At 39.6% G+C, this 15,820-nt stretch overlaps 1 long non-coding RNA gene across 1 annotated transcript; it reads left to right on the top strand.

Annotated features, from left to right (window-relative positions):
* The first annotated feature begins 8,869 nt into the window (after positions 1 to 8,869).
* LOC123386103 lies at positions 8,870 to 14,391 on the top strand. Its single transcript, XR_006599662.1, has 3 exons — positions 8,870 to 10,582; positions 11,870 to 11,978; positions 12,698 to 14,391. It is a non-coding gene; the product is annotated as an uncharacterized LOC123386103 (long non-coding RNA).
* The last annotated feature ends 1,429 nt before the right edge of the window (positions 14,392 to 15,820 follow it).

The following is a 15,820-nucleotide window of genomic DNA, read 5'->3' as shown; positions in this document are numbered from 1 at the left end:
AAACATTAAAATAATTTTTTTAATGATAGGATATGAGGTATACTAAATAAGCCCCATTCTTCAATTGGTGACTAAAGTGACTTAGAGCACAACGAGTACATGGCTAATGCTGACTATTAACATTTACCTTTATTTGGTCAGCTTAAATGCATATTAACTCACAGAAGGTATTGCGTAATTATAGAAAGGTCAGTTATTAATAAATTTTAATAGATCTTGGCAGATAAATATATTAAAATATTTGTAACACAAATGAAATAGTTACTGAATTTTTTTCCTCAGCTAGAATTATCTCCTTGATACATAAAGATAAAATGCAAGGATTCCTGTATTCTTTTTCCAGCTCTCATGGAACTCTATTTCATTCTCCAAAATGCTCTGGAATTGGGAGGAAGACCATTGCTCTCAAGTTTCCAAAGAGACTGCTTTCTTTTAAATATCCAGTAACAAGTATCACCATCAACAACTGTGCCTGCCCTCCACCAGCTATAGAGTGCCACAAACATATACATTTCTACCTCTTCTCAAAAGTCTTTCTATTTTCTTGATTCCTGTAACAGCTGCTCACCTATTCACCAACACATCTTTTAAAGTCTCACTGAATTATTCTGCATCTTATTTAATTCACAAATGTTTAATGAACACCTCCTATCCCAGTCCCTTTCCAATCTCTGGTTGGCTCTATGCCTTTGAGCAAAGCCCTTAACCATCCTTGGCTTTTCATCCTTAAGACAAAATCTCTAGTCCCTAGTGATTCTCTATGAACTCTCATATAACTCTGTAAGTCCTTTTGAAATCTTTTTTTCTGAAAAAAAAAAAAAAGACAAAGCATATATAAATAGGTATTAACATGTGTATTTTCAATCTGCACTTGCTTGAATCAATTTGTACATATGGCAAATCTCATGTAAAAAAATAAACTGCAGACAAATATCTTCGAGTTCCCAAGTTATACATGATAGGAAGTAGGTGGTATCAGTCCCTATCACTTATAACCTAGTTCTTTCATTTAGTTAAAACATAGTTAAGGCATCAAAATTCCAATATGGGGAGTTGGGTAATCCAATGAAATTCACTGTGATGAGATCTGATATTTATACAAATATAAGCATATGTCTACATACGTGTGCAATGGTAAATGCATGTATGTGTGGCAATGAGAATGTGTATGGGTACAGTATTTACATATGATTGTGTTTTATTGCTGAAAATGTTTGGATGTAAACCCCTTTTAATCATTATTGGTGCTTGCCAATAGTGTAGGAAAGCAGCTGAGGAAACTTCTTGACAAAGGAGTTTGGGGACTGTGTGTGTTTTCAGCGTTTACAAGCCTTAGAATCATAGCACTATGGGGAAGACATTATGAAGGAGAGGAAGGCTCTGGTGGGGAGAGAGGCTTCTTCAATTCACCTGCCTGTGAGCAGCTCAGGATGCAGACAGGAGTGTAATGTAATTCTAGAAGTTTGTGTAGGCTAGCCTCCCATAGTGCCAGGGTAGGGGGAGCTGGGAAATGAGTGGTTAACAGTGAACACTTAATAAAGATACTCTTTTTTTTTTAATTTTTTTTTTCAACGTTTATTTATTTTTGGGACAGAGAGAGACAGAGCATGAACGGGGGAGGCGCAGAGAGAGAGGGAGACACAGAATCGGAAACAGGCTCCAGGCTCTGAGCCATCAGCCCAGAGCCTGACGCGGGGCTCGAACTCACGGACCGTGAGATCGTGACCTGGCTGAAGTCGGACACTTAACCGACTGCGCCACCCAGGCGCCCCAAGACACTCTTAAACCTAGACAGAGCTGTACTGTTTGGGAGAGTCATGTCACACTTAGATAACCATATATAGATCTCTTAACACAGAAAATAAACTCATAGGAGTAATAAGCCATCATTTCTCTCCAACTCAGTAAGTAGTACAGTGAGAGGGAAGGAAAGAATTGTAATTTTTTAAAATGACTTTGCAATATGTTACAATGCTAAGGGAAAAAAATACCAGTGTCAGCATTTAGCTTGACAGTGGACTTAAGTATTTAGATTAAGTATTTTTATTGCTGTAATTTTAATGGAGCCTTGAATGCTACATTTATTTGAGCTGGTATTGAATTTTTAATCCGTTAATTTTCAAATAACTTAAACATTGCTGGAATAGATTTGGGAACAGGGTTTACTCCGCCACCTGCTGGCCATTTAAAAATACTGCTGCTCTCAGGAGTTTGCCACATGAACAAGGAGACTAAACCCTAGTTTGTGAAAATGCTGTGCTATAGGGGAGAAGACTTCCTCTAGCCTGGGTGGTGATAGAAATAGCACTGGGGGGCAGGGGGGCACTGAGGTAGCGGGGGTGGTGTGTCTCATTTTTATCACTTATCCTATGGCCAGCTGCCTAAGGCTCCCTGAATAATAAGAGCCGCTCTCTTTCCCTCTCCATGGAAGGCCCTACCCATCCCTTTAATTTCCTCCTGCCTGGGATAGGTGTCATGAGACCCACCTTACATACCTCAAGTGGAAAAATGCTTTTAAAACTTTAAGGCATTATATAAATAAATGTATTGGTCAGAAGTAGGGGTTGAATTAACAGTATGCAGTAGTCCCTTGGCTTCCTATAATCTGTATTTCATGTGGACATTGTCAGAAAACTTTTAATATCCAACATCTAACTGAAGTCACCTTAAATCATACTTAGAAAAATGGAAAGTATAAATGTGTATGCATATTTCTATGTATACCAAACCAGTTTCCAACTTCAACAGATCCCTTACCTGTATCATCCCTCCATCTTCCAAAAATATCTATTCCAATTAAAATGCTAAAAGTTTTCAAAATTTGTGCTTCAAACAGAGATAGTACAATAATCATAAAAACAAAATTGCCTTCACGATCTTTTCTAGTTATGCCAAATAGTATTCAAGGATAGCCTTAATGGAACTCAGGGAAACAAAACCAAGATACACAAAGCATAAAGGCCAACATTGAATTGATTCAAATTGCCAAAATGAATTTTTTTTTCCCCTAACAATCTCTTGATTTCCTAGCTATGGACGATTCCATTTTTTAAAGTCCCAATAAAATTCCCACAATTTATCTTTGTGAGGAACTCTGTGGTTGAGATTTAATATAAATTTGCAGGTATTCACAAAAGGCAGGTCAGGCAACATCACATCCTCCCCAATTGCTTTATTTCTTCACATAAATATCCCTTAAAATAGGCTTTTTCATGCTCCTGAACAGCATTGCAATCACCCTCACAAAACAAACATAGAATTCTGAACCTAAGCAAGCCACTTAGTCTGCTTGAGGGAGACAATGTCTTTCTTGTCACTTGATTTTGTCCGTTTTTTTTTTTTTAAGAAGAGGAAAGTTTTTTCCCCTCCTGTTTTCAGACCACCCATGAATCTTTTTATTTTTCTCTTTTAATCTGAGAAAGGGGAGAAAAGGAGACTTGTTGCCCTTAGCAGTTCTTGGGCTTTTCTGCCAGTGGGGTAAGTTAATTATTTTAACCTACTGATGAGGGGTGGCCAGGGCAGTCAGCATGGGAGGGAGGGGGAAACAGGTGTTTCAAACACCTGCATTTCTAGGCTTAATTGCTCTGAAATCTTGTAGGCTCTCAACTGCATTCTCCTTTCTTTACAGAGGCTCAGGGGGAAGGGTTCGTTCTTAACTAATTGTAGCATAAATATGCAACCACTTTTGGCTGAACAAATTATTTTCTTTAAAATGAACTCCAGGTAAATTTAATTAGGAAAAAGGTGATTGACAGGTATTACTCTGAATGCAAGGATTAAAAGTCCTGTTGTTAAAAGCAAAAGTCAGAGTCAATTGCCAGACATATTCTAGTTGTTTTCTTCTCACCGCCCTAAGTTCAGGTAAAGAAAATGCAAATCAATAATTCTGGAAATCTCCATGTCGTGTGGCATAACCACCACAATTAGTACCAAAGAAGTATTTTTTTTCACTGAGTGCATGGAAAAATCAGCTTTTAAAATATGTTGGGATAACCTATGCACCCAAATGAGTGTTTAATGTGGTATTTTACATTCAGCTTGAATGTTTTCATAAACACAGCTTATCATAATTGAGTGCTTACCACATGGCAAACATGTGTTGTTTCTATGTGTTGTCTTATTTAACCCACACACCAACCCTGGGAGAGATTACCTATTATTTGCCTCATTTTACAGGTGCAGAAGCTGAGGCATTAGGAAATTAATTAACTTATCCAAAACCAGGCATTAAGTGGTTGAGTAGGGATTCCAACTCAAGCAGCAAGGTCCAGAGTCTGCAGCTCCCACACATTCATTAATTCACAAGAAGTCAATAGTTAGTAAGTCTCCCTACACTGAACTGTTCTCTAGGAAATTTTCTTCGTGATTCCTGAGGGTGGTAGAGGTAATATAGGGATTGGAACTTTCAGTGCTGAGCCAAAAATTCAAGGAGTTCTGTTGCTGAGCCCTAAGTCATCAGAAGAGTCCTGGTCACACATAGTATTATTTAATAAATGGTATGGGAAGATTCTATAAAAGTACAGGACTCCAGGATATCCTGGGTAGTCTGAAAGCAGGAAGTTTTGGAAAACCAATTATTTTGGAACTAATCCCCCCGCTCAATAAGTAATCTGTGGTCCAGAGAAATTAAGGGAGATTTCGTCAAGCTTTCACAGCAGGGCCAGAGTCTGGTGCAAGATTATAATCCAGAAATACTGCCTTACAGCCAGTACCCTTTTATTCCCAGTTATGGATTTTTCTTCCTTAGGTGAGGATAATTAGACCAATCAATTAGACCAACAATTTAATGACCTAGCCATGTGACTTCTTGTGTATTGGTGTAAAGGCCACTGAAATGGAAATACAGTCTGTTACTGACTTAATGGTTCTCATCAGGCAGCAGCTAACACAGGCTCACTTGGCACAGGAAATCAGGTGTCAACACTGGCTGATTCTGGCCAGTAAATATGCTAGCCCCAGACAAGGGAGCCTTAGTTCTTTCTTCCACCTTCCCTTCTGCCTGCCCATTTTCACCTATGGGTTTTCAGGATGTGGAGGTGTGGAAATAGGAAAGCAAGAGATTCCCCATTGGGAACTGCCTAAAACTTCTCTCTGCTTCCTGATAAATCCCAGACACAGCCTTCCATTAGCTCTGGGTCTGCCTCTCTTTCCCAGCCTCATTTAAGTCACCTTTAAATGGAGGTCAGTGAGATATATTAGCAGGAGACCTTGTTAAAGGTTCTGACGTAGGAGGGTTCAGGTGGGGCTGAGAGTCGGCATTTCTGGCCAATTCTTAGGGAACGTTGATGCTGCTGGTCTGTTGATCCTACTTTTGAGTAGCAAGGTGATAGAGTAAATTCAGCTTATTTATTCTATTCCATTTTTTATGAATAAATTTACACTTTTAGGGAAGGTAGTTTAAAAAATAATTACACTTTTGTGGATCAATGAGTTCTGCTATCATAGTGTGGTCTGACCTGTGTTTTTCAGATATGTGAACAAGTTAAGAGAATTTCAAGTACACAATTGATAAGGGTAACTTACATGCTTAGGAATTTCTTGTTGATTTTGATGCTTAATTTTACATTTTAGATGTTTGAAGTGTTTGAGAGAATCAGGTATGCTGAATTTATAATTGTACTTTGAAATAGCTAAGGGAATTTGAATAATTATGTAAATGTTATTACAACTATATAAAAGTTAAGGGAAATTTGATCTTTTAAATTGAAATTAATTGACTGTTCATCAAAGAATAAGACAAAGGAAGAAACATACCTAATTCATGGATCAATAAAGAAATTATAATGAAAATGAGAAAATATTGAGGATGGAATAATAACAAAATACTAACAAAACTTTGGGGAAAAAACTAAATTGATAGTTAAAGAAAAAATCGGATTTTTTAAAATTTACTTAGAGAGAGAGAGAGAGCACAAGTGGAGGAGGAAAGAGAGACGGAGAGAGAGAGAATCCCAAGCAGGCTTTGCACTGCCAGCACAGAGCCCCATGCGGGGCTTGAACTCATGAACCATGAGATCATGATCTAAGCCAAAATCCAGAGTTGGATACTTAACCAACTAAGCCACCCAGGCTCCCCCTGAAAAAATACAGTTTTTAATACTTACATTAGAAAAGAAGAAAGGCTAAACATTAGAAGTTACAAAAAAAATTGTAGAAAAGATAAATTGAGAAAGAAGAGAAAGAAAATGATTAAGAGCATAAATTCGTGAAGTAGAAAATAGAGAATCAACAAACTCCTAAATTAGCTATTTGAAAAGACATAACTTACAAATTTACATAAAGATTGATCAAGTAAAAAGTAGAGGACATATATAAACCAAATCAGGAATGAAAAGGCACAACTATAGACGCAGCAGAGATTTTTTAAAATTATAAGGATATTATGAACAACAGGTTGCAAATACATTTGAAAATTTAGAAGACATGGACAGATTCTTTTTTTTTTTAATGTTTATTTATTTTTGAGAGGGAGACAGACAGAGCATGAGCAGGGGAGGGGCAGAGAGAGAAGGAGACAGGATCTGGATCCCAAGCAGGATCCAGGCTCTGAGCTGTCAGCACAGAGCCCAAAGTGGAGCTCGAACCTACGAACTGTGAGATCATGACCTGAGCCGAAGTTGGACGTTTAACAACTGAGCCACCAAGGCACCCCTGGGCAAATTCTAAAAATATATCTATAAATCTTAAAACTGATTCAAGAAATAATAGGAAACCTGCATGGTTTTATAACCATTAAAGGAATCGAATTTAGTAGTTAAAAAATGTCACAGAGATTAAACACCAAACTCTTTCACTTTTAACAGTTTAACAAACATGGAAAGGAGCATGGGGGGGGGGGGGGGGGAAGAACACTCCCAAACACAGATCTAAATGGAAATTCCAGGTGGATTACAGACTTGAATGTGAAAGACAAAACTATCACGCTTTAAGAAGATGAATATATTTGTGGCCTGATAATGGAGAGCTAGTTCTTAAGCCACTAAAAGCACAAACTGTGGAGGAAAAGACCAACAATAAAAAATGTCAGAATAACAGAACATTTGAGATAACATTTCATACTCCTCAAATCAGCAAAAATTTTAAAGTATGACCAAATCAAGTATTGGAAAAAATGTGGAGGAAGAGAAACTCTTCACTGCTGGTGGGAGTGTAAATTATTACAATCACTTGGGAAAACAAGTTGGCCTTATCTAAAAAACTTGAAGACATCCCTACCATATGATGCAACCATTAACTATACGTACCAGGAAACATGTACAAGAATATTCATAGCTGCAAAATTCATAATAGTCAAAAACCTGGAAATAACCCAAATATTATCCATGTGAGAATAGATAAATAAATTGTGATACCAGTCATACAATAGAATATTATACAATATTGAAAATGAATGAACTAAAATGGCACACAACAACATAGATGAATGTCAGGAACACAGTGTCACAGAAGAATATAAAAGCAGCAAGAAGCTTTATATGCATTCCTCTGCCTGGCACTCATAGCATTCTATAATCCATAAAGCCCATTTAATCTATCCAATCTCATAACCTTCCCCAAAGCACATTAAGTCATTGAATCCACTAGGCACTACTTCTTTCATAGTGCTTCATGTAGACCACGATCCTTCCTCCTCCCTTGTTTTCACTTACATTATCACCACTTCTAGCTCCACCCCTACAGGAAGCCATTTGAGACGGTTCAACCTCTCTCTTCCGAACTTCCACTGAATTTACTATCAGGTCTGTGACATTTCGTGATAAGTTGTTCTCCAGGTAAAGTTGATTTAACAGGTACATAGTGAGCCCCCATTATGTGATTCAGCCTGTGGGATGTGCTGCAAGAGGCACAGAGATGAACAGAAAGCAGTCCCCAGTCCCCAGTTCTAAGGAGTGATCTATCAAAACTGGATGGGAAGTTAGGCAAAACTTTACAGCCTCTCAAGAGGCTGCTCTTGAGAAAGTTGTGAAGCAGCAGGTGGTGAAGTGGTTTGAGCATGGAATTCACAGACCTGCCTTTGACTCCTGGCTCCATCCCATGCACTAGTGGTATGACTTGAAGCAAGTCATTTTACTTTTCATGTTTTAGATTCAGGTATTGTGTTATTACTCACTTCCTGGGTTGTGTTGGGGATTACCCCAGATGATGCACTATGGTGTGCTGAGGGCATTATCTGGAACATCATAAGCACAGGGAAAACAGTGCCTAGTAGCAATGAAGATGGCTAGGATTTCAACAGGTAGAGATGATGTAGACAGGAAAAGTTGCTTCTTGTGAGTAGTCCGGTTTGCTGGAGTACAAAGTTCAGGCAAGAGGAGTCCAGGTAAAGGGAATGGTTCGGATATGTTGTACAGAAAGTAGCTGCAGTTGAGAGTTGTGTGCTTAATCCTGTGGGAAAAGGTATTGGGGAAGTTGACCAAGAAGGCCATGCTTGTTTCTAAGAAGGCCCTGTGGAGAGGGTAGAAGCAGGGAAACTGATCAAAACCTTGCAAACTTTTACTGTTTGGGCTGTAGTACAAAAATAATAATGTCATTAATAGTTGAAAATTGTAATAATATTGAGTTTATATTTTGCTTCTGTGGAAACAGAAGAGAGTAAATAAAAAATGATATAGACTTTTACTCTATAGCTTAAATTTAATTCCATTACAACTTTCAAATGTTCCAATAAGGTTGATGACGATTTTTGTTGCTACAACTCTACTATACAAACATACGAAAGATTTTTATCACCAAGGACACCATGAGAGTGACTCAGTGCTATCACTGGCAACTCTCATCTATTCTGGGAGTTAGGCAGGGGGTTGGAAGCGGTTTTAAACAAGGGCTTGAGATGCTGCCTTGAATTGATAATTAGTTTTATTTTTAAATTATCATGGCAAATAGTTATCATGTAACAAATTATGGTTGTCGTCTAACAAAAACATAGGAAATTGACTTAAAAAGTGAGCTAAATCTTTCATAGTCTTTGCAACATCTTTGAAATCTCTGAAACTCACCCAATCCACTTTTGTGCCCACACTAAACTAGACAACCCCTAAAAGATCCTCTTAGCCTTATCAGTCAAAAAAGTAGAAGGATCTTTTTTCCATCCGATGTACTTTACTCTGGGCCTTTGAGTCGTTTTGTGACCCTGCCAAAAATAAAAATAATTAGAAATAAATATCATGAAATTTGTTTACTTTGTGATTTTCTAGCAAGTGACATGGAGACCCCAAAGTTTCAATTCAATGGGTGGCAGATTCTTCATGCTGCGAATATAGGCAGTGGAGATGGAGGATTGTCTTTTTCATAACTAAGAAGTAAAAAGTCTTTTCTCCTTTTCTCTGAATACCTGACTTTCCCTGCCAGCAATTCTCAAGATTATGGCTAAGTCTCCCTCACTGAATTTACCAGTCAAAAAATTTAGAAAGTGGATTGAATTATTCATTATGACATAACCCACTTACAAATTAATTATAAAAGAGTAAATCTCTGTATAAGAAAGCCAACATTTTTCTTGCATTCTATTTCTGTGGACTACTTTTTAAAAAATATGTTTATTTTACTCCACTATAAGTTTGTTTTGAAAATCTGAAAGACTGAATTTTGGTAAATACGGATCTTGCTTATTTCCATTTCCTAGCTATTACCCAGAGAATGTACAAAGGAATATTTGTAGTTCATCAGTAAATGCTAGAAAACATGCCATGCCAGGAAGTCTGCAATAACATAAGGTATATAGCTTCACTGACAAAGAAAAAATATCCCTTCTTAAAAATGAGTTTCAAAAAAGAGTTCTTACTTTTACAATGCACCATAATGCTATAAAAAATAACCACCATGGTTTCCTTTCTTTAAAAGAAATAATTTATAGGCATTTCAATTTTCACCATCAACTGCCACAGCTTATGAGGTAGATCAAAATGCTATATGCAATTACCTGACTTCCACAAATGCTCCCTTGAAGTGGAAATAATGGGAGTTGACTCCCAATGCCATAGATAGCAGCTGTCATGTGTATTTGAGAAGTGGGAGCCTAACAGGACCGTAGACAATGTGGAGACAGAACCATGTGAGAAAGGCTCTATTACTAATGGCAGATACACTATTTGTTGCTTTAGCTTTAAAAAGCAGACACATATTACGAGCATATAAATGTATTATGAACCATGTAGTCAGTTAACAAGAAGAGCAAGCATTTATTGGGAGCGTGCCTGGCACTGTTCTGAGTACTTTATGTGTTACAACTTTTCTCACTTCATCACAACAACCTGATAAAGGTGGTACTATCATCTCCACTTTACAGATGAAGAAACGGAGTCCTATGCAAGAGCATTGTCCAAGGTCACACAGTGCATAAGAGGCTCACTCATGGGGGATCGAACCCAGGTTTGCTTCTCTGAGACCCGGACTCCTAACTACTGTGCAGCCCCACATCCTTGAAAGTTCAGGTGCAGTGACCTCTGCTATTGCCTATCATGGGCCTGAGGTGGGCCTTTGCCTACAGTGATGACCCAATGTCCGTGCGGGAGAACAAGACAAGCTTATTCCAGCCTGCTCCTCATTCTAGAGACTCGAGGCACAAAACCGTGAAGTGGTGGAGGTAGGGCTCCATCTCCTGCTTTCCTCTCTGCCACACTCTGCTGTGTACCACACTCTTCTCACTTTTCACAAACTTGCTGGTTTTATGTGCAGCTATTCTAGCAGTTTTCCTATTGGCAAAGCTATTGTAAGGGGAGCTTTACTATTTAGTTGCAATAATAGGCCTTCCTAAGTCCAAGTCCCTCTATGTCAAGTATTATGTCTGTTTTCACAGTCAGGTTTATCACACCATGATTAAGTAGCTGACAGACCTCCTGTTTTGCAGAACAAGATTGCATCACCAACCAGTTTCTCTGTCACTGATATTACTGTTGGGGACAAAGTGAATTGAATCATTTGGTAAAATGGTTCAGATTGGCCATATCACAGTTTGGTCATATTTGTCATTTGAATATGACTTAGCCCAAAAGAAAATATCCTGCCCACATACCTATTTCTCTCCTGTTTACCTTAGACACAGAAGGCTTCTGGAGAGTGGAGCTAAGCCATACTCAACAAATGCCAGTGGCGTCTCTGTTGAAGTTGCTGGCCTCTTCATAGTTATAATCCCCTCCCTCACAGAATTAAGTCTTCCAGGGGAGAGACAATCAAACATGCAACTACAGTAAAGTGTAATAAGGGACAGTTGGGAGGTTTCTGTGATAACAGTGGAAGGGCACCCAGTTCAGAATTTGGGGGCCTGGGGTCAATGAAGCTTTCATAGAGGAAAGATGTCAGACCTGAAGGAAGATTAGGAATTACTCAGAATGAGTGGCCTGAGAAAGGAGAGAGGAATAGGGAAAAGAGATAAAGGGAATAGCAAAGGCTGGGAATTTGGAGGGAATATGGCACATCCCTGGAACTGGCAGGGGTTCCCAGCACTATTTTTTATTTACTGATTTACATAAGGGCCAAGGAACCCCCTATAAAAAGATTTTATCCTTGTTTGCCTGGGGTTTGGAAATATGCAGCCATAATCAAAACCAAATAGTGGGAAATGCTTGCAGAAAATGAGGTGAGAGTCAGCTCTATTTACATCCCATGTCATAAGATGTGGGGTTCTGTGTGTGCACAGGAGGGGCTGTGACACTGTAGGGCTCAAGTTGACTTGCGGTGGAACATATTTCCCTCTACCCACAAACTGACTACAATCCAGAAGATGCATTCTTCTTACTGTTCCTGAGTGATAACGTGGATCTGTGGCCTTATGGTATAACCCCACCTTGAAGGTCTATCAGTCTCAAGGAGACCACAGTCCCGTTCTCCTTGCATTGAGCCAATGAGGGTTTTCTGCTCTGTCCACATCCAGGCAGTGGTGACAGCAAAGAATGAGAATAAGTAACACTCGGGCAGCACCTCTGTGGAACCCTAGAGGCTGGAGGCAGCCGAGTCCTGAAACAGGCAGCAAAAGAAGGAAGGTAACACTCTGTACCTAATACTTGGGAGCTCAAGCAATCTTGCTTTGGGACTCCAAGTGGGCAAAAGTAAAAACAGATTCTTCTGGCTTCATGAGAAGAGTGATGCCCCCTGGTATTGGGGCATACCACATTTTCAGCCCTACTGTCACCTGGTGGAGGCAATGGCAACAAGTGCAGGTACCAGCCTATAGATTTGTTGATCCTGAGACTCAGTTGTGATTTGGCCTCCACCAGCAACAAGTGATGACTGGGACTATTTATGGATTCCTGTAAGGACCTTGGGAGTTTCTAGAAATACTTTAGTAAGAGGGGACTACATAAAAGGTGAGAGCGCCTGGCTGGCTCAGTCAGTAGAGGATGTGACTCTTGATCTCGGGGTTGAGCCTCATGTTGGGTGTAGAGATTAATTTACAAAAAAGCAAAGAAAAAATTAAAAACAAAAAGAAGGTGTTTTCTGTGGCCAAGTAGGGAGCATGGGATTTAAGGCCCCTAAAATTTGGGCATGAATGGGTTTACATCCCTCCTCACCAACTGGGGAGGTTGAGAGATGTGGGTCACATCCAGAAGACATCACTAGCATAGCTAAACGTGAAGTTTCATAGAAGTAACGTGTGGTTGAATCCCCTGTAGCACTTACTACATATCTTGCACATAATAAAATTTCATAAATACTTGACAATCTAATGACTGCATGTTTTTCTACTGGATCTTTCTGGAAGGAAAACCTGTAACCATGAAGGCATAAGGATTATGGTGACACAGAATGAGGTATGTGTGCCCCTAGGCATGTGCTTGGAGAGAAACGTGGTGAATACTCACTGGCACACTGATTTTTCTGAAGAGTTTTTGGACAAACACTAAATGTTTGAACTGGTAAGTAATTTAAAACATTTTGTATTAAAACAGGCATGGCCATATTCAGGAATAGCATATTAAAAAGCACATTGAATCTATTCTTGCTGTATAAGTGATGTTTGAAATAGAATATCAAACAAAGATAAAATAAATGATTTCAAACAAACACCAGCCTTGCCTTAGACACTTAGAACCTCCTCCCTTCACCTTCCTCCCTGGAGTCTTCTGCATCTTCACTGCCTTTGGCCAATAGAGATACTTGAATAGAAAAGTCTGCAAAGCACTGCTGGGTGGAAGTGTGGGATGGTGGTCAGGAGATACAAGTTTTAACTTTCTGCTTAATAAAAATAATAATCCATTTTTTACTTATTAATAGTAATAACAATAGTAGCAACAGGCTAGTGTTCAGCCAATGCTTACTAAGTGCCAAGTACTTTTAATGCCTTATTTCATTTAAAACACACACACACACACACACACACACACACACACACACACACACACATATATATTTTGAGATCTGTACTATTAATGTGTCAATTTATGAGGCACAGACAGCTGAAGTGACACAGGCTATGGGATGGAGCTGGCTTTCAAACCCAGGAGTGGGTCTTCCAAATCTAATTAAGCAATGGAACCTCAAGATGCCCACTAGCTGTGCTGCCCCCAGCTGGGGACACAGGCTGCTGGTCCTAAGCCAAAGCAGTCAGCTTTGCGTTTCACCCGTGGCCTGTGGGGTAGCCGGACAAGAAAATTTGGCCCCAAAGGCATGCCTGAGATTGTGATGTCCAATGATCCCATTTGTATTTTCTTGAGAAAGTGTGAAGGTAAGACAATCAGAAAGAGCGCACCAGGGCCAGAAGCAATAAAGGGGAAGCAAAGCAGGAAGAGAGGCAGAGGGTGATGCAGTTAGAAGGAGGCTGTGTCCCAGTGGCCTGAGTCCCTTGGAGAGATGACATGGTGGCCAAATCCCTCGAGCTTCCCTTGAAAAGCTACGTCTGCTCAATCTGTAACAGTGAGAAAACTTTGCTCTGCCTTTCTGTGGGGCCTGGTGAGCAACTTCCTGACATGTTTCCTAGGTTTCCTCACCTCCTGTGTAAACTTTCAGTCATCCTTCAGCATCCGAGGCCGTGTTTCTTCTTTTCAGTCTGGCAGCCCAACACAGTACCAATTCAGTGTGGGTTCCAGGCAGGTCCCTTCTTCCTCCTGGGTCTCTGGTTTCGCTTCAGTCAGTTAGGCAGTTGTGTGCTCAAGTGAGGACGGTACTGCCCCACTGAGGACACTTGGGATGTGTGTATATAGAGGGGGCAGTTTTGAAGGTCAAAAAAAGATGGAGGGGCATTTAGCACCCAGGAACCATCAATGCTAAACACTCTGCCAGGCCATTAGTACCCACGCTGAGAAACACTGGGTGATCTGGAATCTTTACAGTGGCTTCTTCCTATAGAAATATAAGTAAAGCCATTTTAAGTTTTGAAGTTCTGTTAAATGGGCTTCTTAGAGTTGAAAGTTAAAATGTTAAAGGGAAGTGAAAAATAGCTCATTATTTATATGAAGATTTCCAAACAGACTTTTCTTTTTTTTTTTTTAAATGTTTATTTTTGACAGAGAGAGAGAGACAGAGCATGAGTGGGGGAGGGGCAGAGAGAGAGGGAGACACAGACTCCGAAGCAGGCTCCAGGCTCTGAGCTGTCAGCACAGAGCCCGATGCAGGGCTCAAACCCACAGACCGCGAGATCATGACCTGGGCTAAAGTCGGACACTCAACCGACTGAGCCACCCAGGTGCCCCATCAAACAGACTTTTAAATACTGGGTGATTTTCTAAAGGAAACAGCTTTGCTGTGACTGGAGGATTTCTGGCATATTTCTAATGCCCTTGAGCTCTAAAGATCTAAAGCCATGATCACATGAAACACAGATGTCCTATGAGCCAAAAGGTGTTCTGTTGATAAACTTTCATAGCAGAATTTCCTTAAATTGCAGGAAAAAAAAACCCACCATTTTTTTTTTAAAGCCATTTGTACCTGATTTTATTTGTCTGCTAGTGAGGAATAATGGAATGTTTGGCAAAGTCAAACTGGAGCATACTTTGTTAAGGGCCCTTTCTTTCTTTCTTTTTTTTTTTAATGTTTATTTATTTTGAGAGAGAGAGAGAGAGAGAGAGAGAGAGCCGGGGAGGGGCAGAGAGAGAGGGAGACAGAGAATCCCAAGCAGACTCCCTGCTGTCAGCACAGAGCCTGATGTGGAGCTCGAACTCGTGAACTGTGAGATCATGACGTGAGATGAAATTAAGAGTTGGATGCTTAACCGACTGAGCCACCCAGGTGCCCCAAGGGCCCTTTCTTTAGGGCCATGTGCAGTTGCCTTTTTTGGTCCTCCTGGATCATATATAAACCTATGACTTAAATATTTTAGGTGTTCCTTACTGCTTATGTTATTTTTGTTGTATCTGATTACCATGTGTTATAATTAACTGAATATTTTTTATCAGCTCACTTTTTAAAAACTTGTATTCATCCTAAGTAATATCTGTGAGACAATGCTTTGATAAGCCATTTATATTTTTTTAATATACCCTAAAATGTACACATAACTTAAAAATTGTTTAAGTTCACGGGCACCTTGGTGGCTCAGTCGGCTAAGCATCTGACTTGGGCTCAGGTCATGATCTCGCAGTCTATGAGTTTGAGCCCTGCCTTGGGCTCTGTGCTGACAGCTCAGAGCTTGGAGCCTGCTTCAGATTCTGTGTTTCCCTCTCTCTCTGCCCCTCCCCCACTCATGCTCTGTCTCTCTGTCTCTCTCTCTCAAAAATAAAAAACATTAAAAATTTTTTTAAATAAAAAAATTGTTTAAGTTCATTCCATATGTTACCTTAAATCACCTCCAGTAAGTATAACTATAGCCATAGCCATAACCTATACAATAGTACAGAGGAGCTTTAAAAATCCAGATCCTATATAGAAAACACAGGGATTAACAGAGAAT

Source organism: Felis catus, chromosome B3 (genome assembly GCF_018350175.1).
Source record: "Felis catus isolate Fca126 chromosome B3, F.catus_Fca126_mat1.0, whole genome shotgun sequence".
NCBI lineage: Eukaryota > Metazoa > Chordata > Mammalia > Carnivora > Felidae > Felis > Felis catus.
The sequence above is the reverse complement of the archived record's forward strand: the minus strand, read 5'-3'. Positions and strand labels throughout refer to the sequence as shown.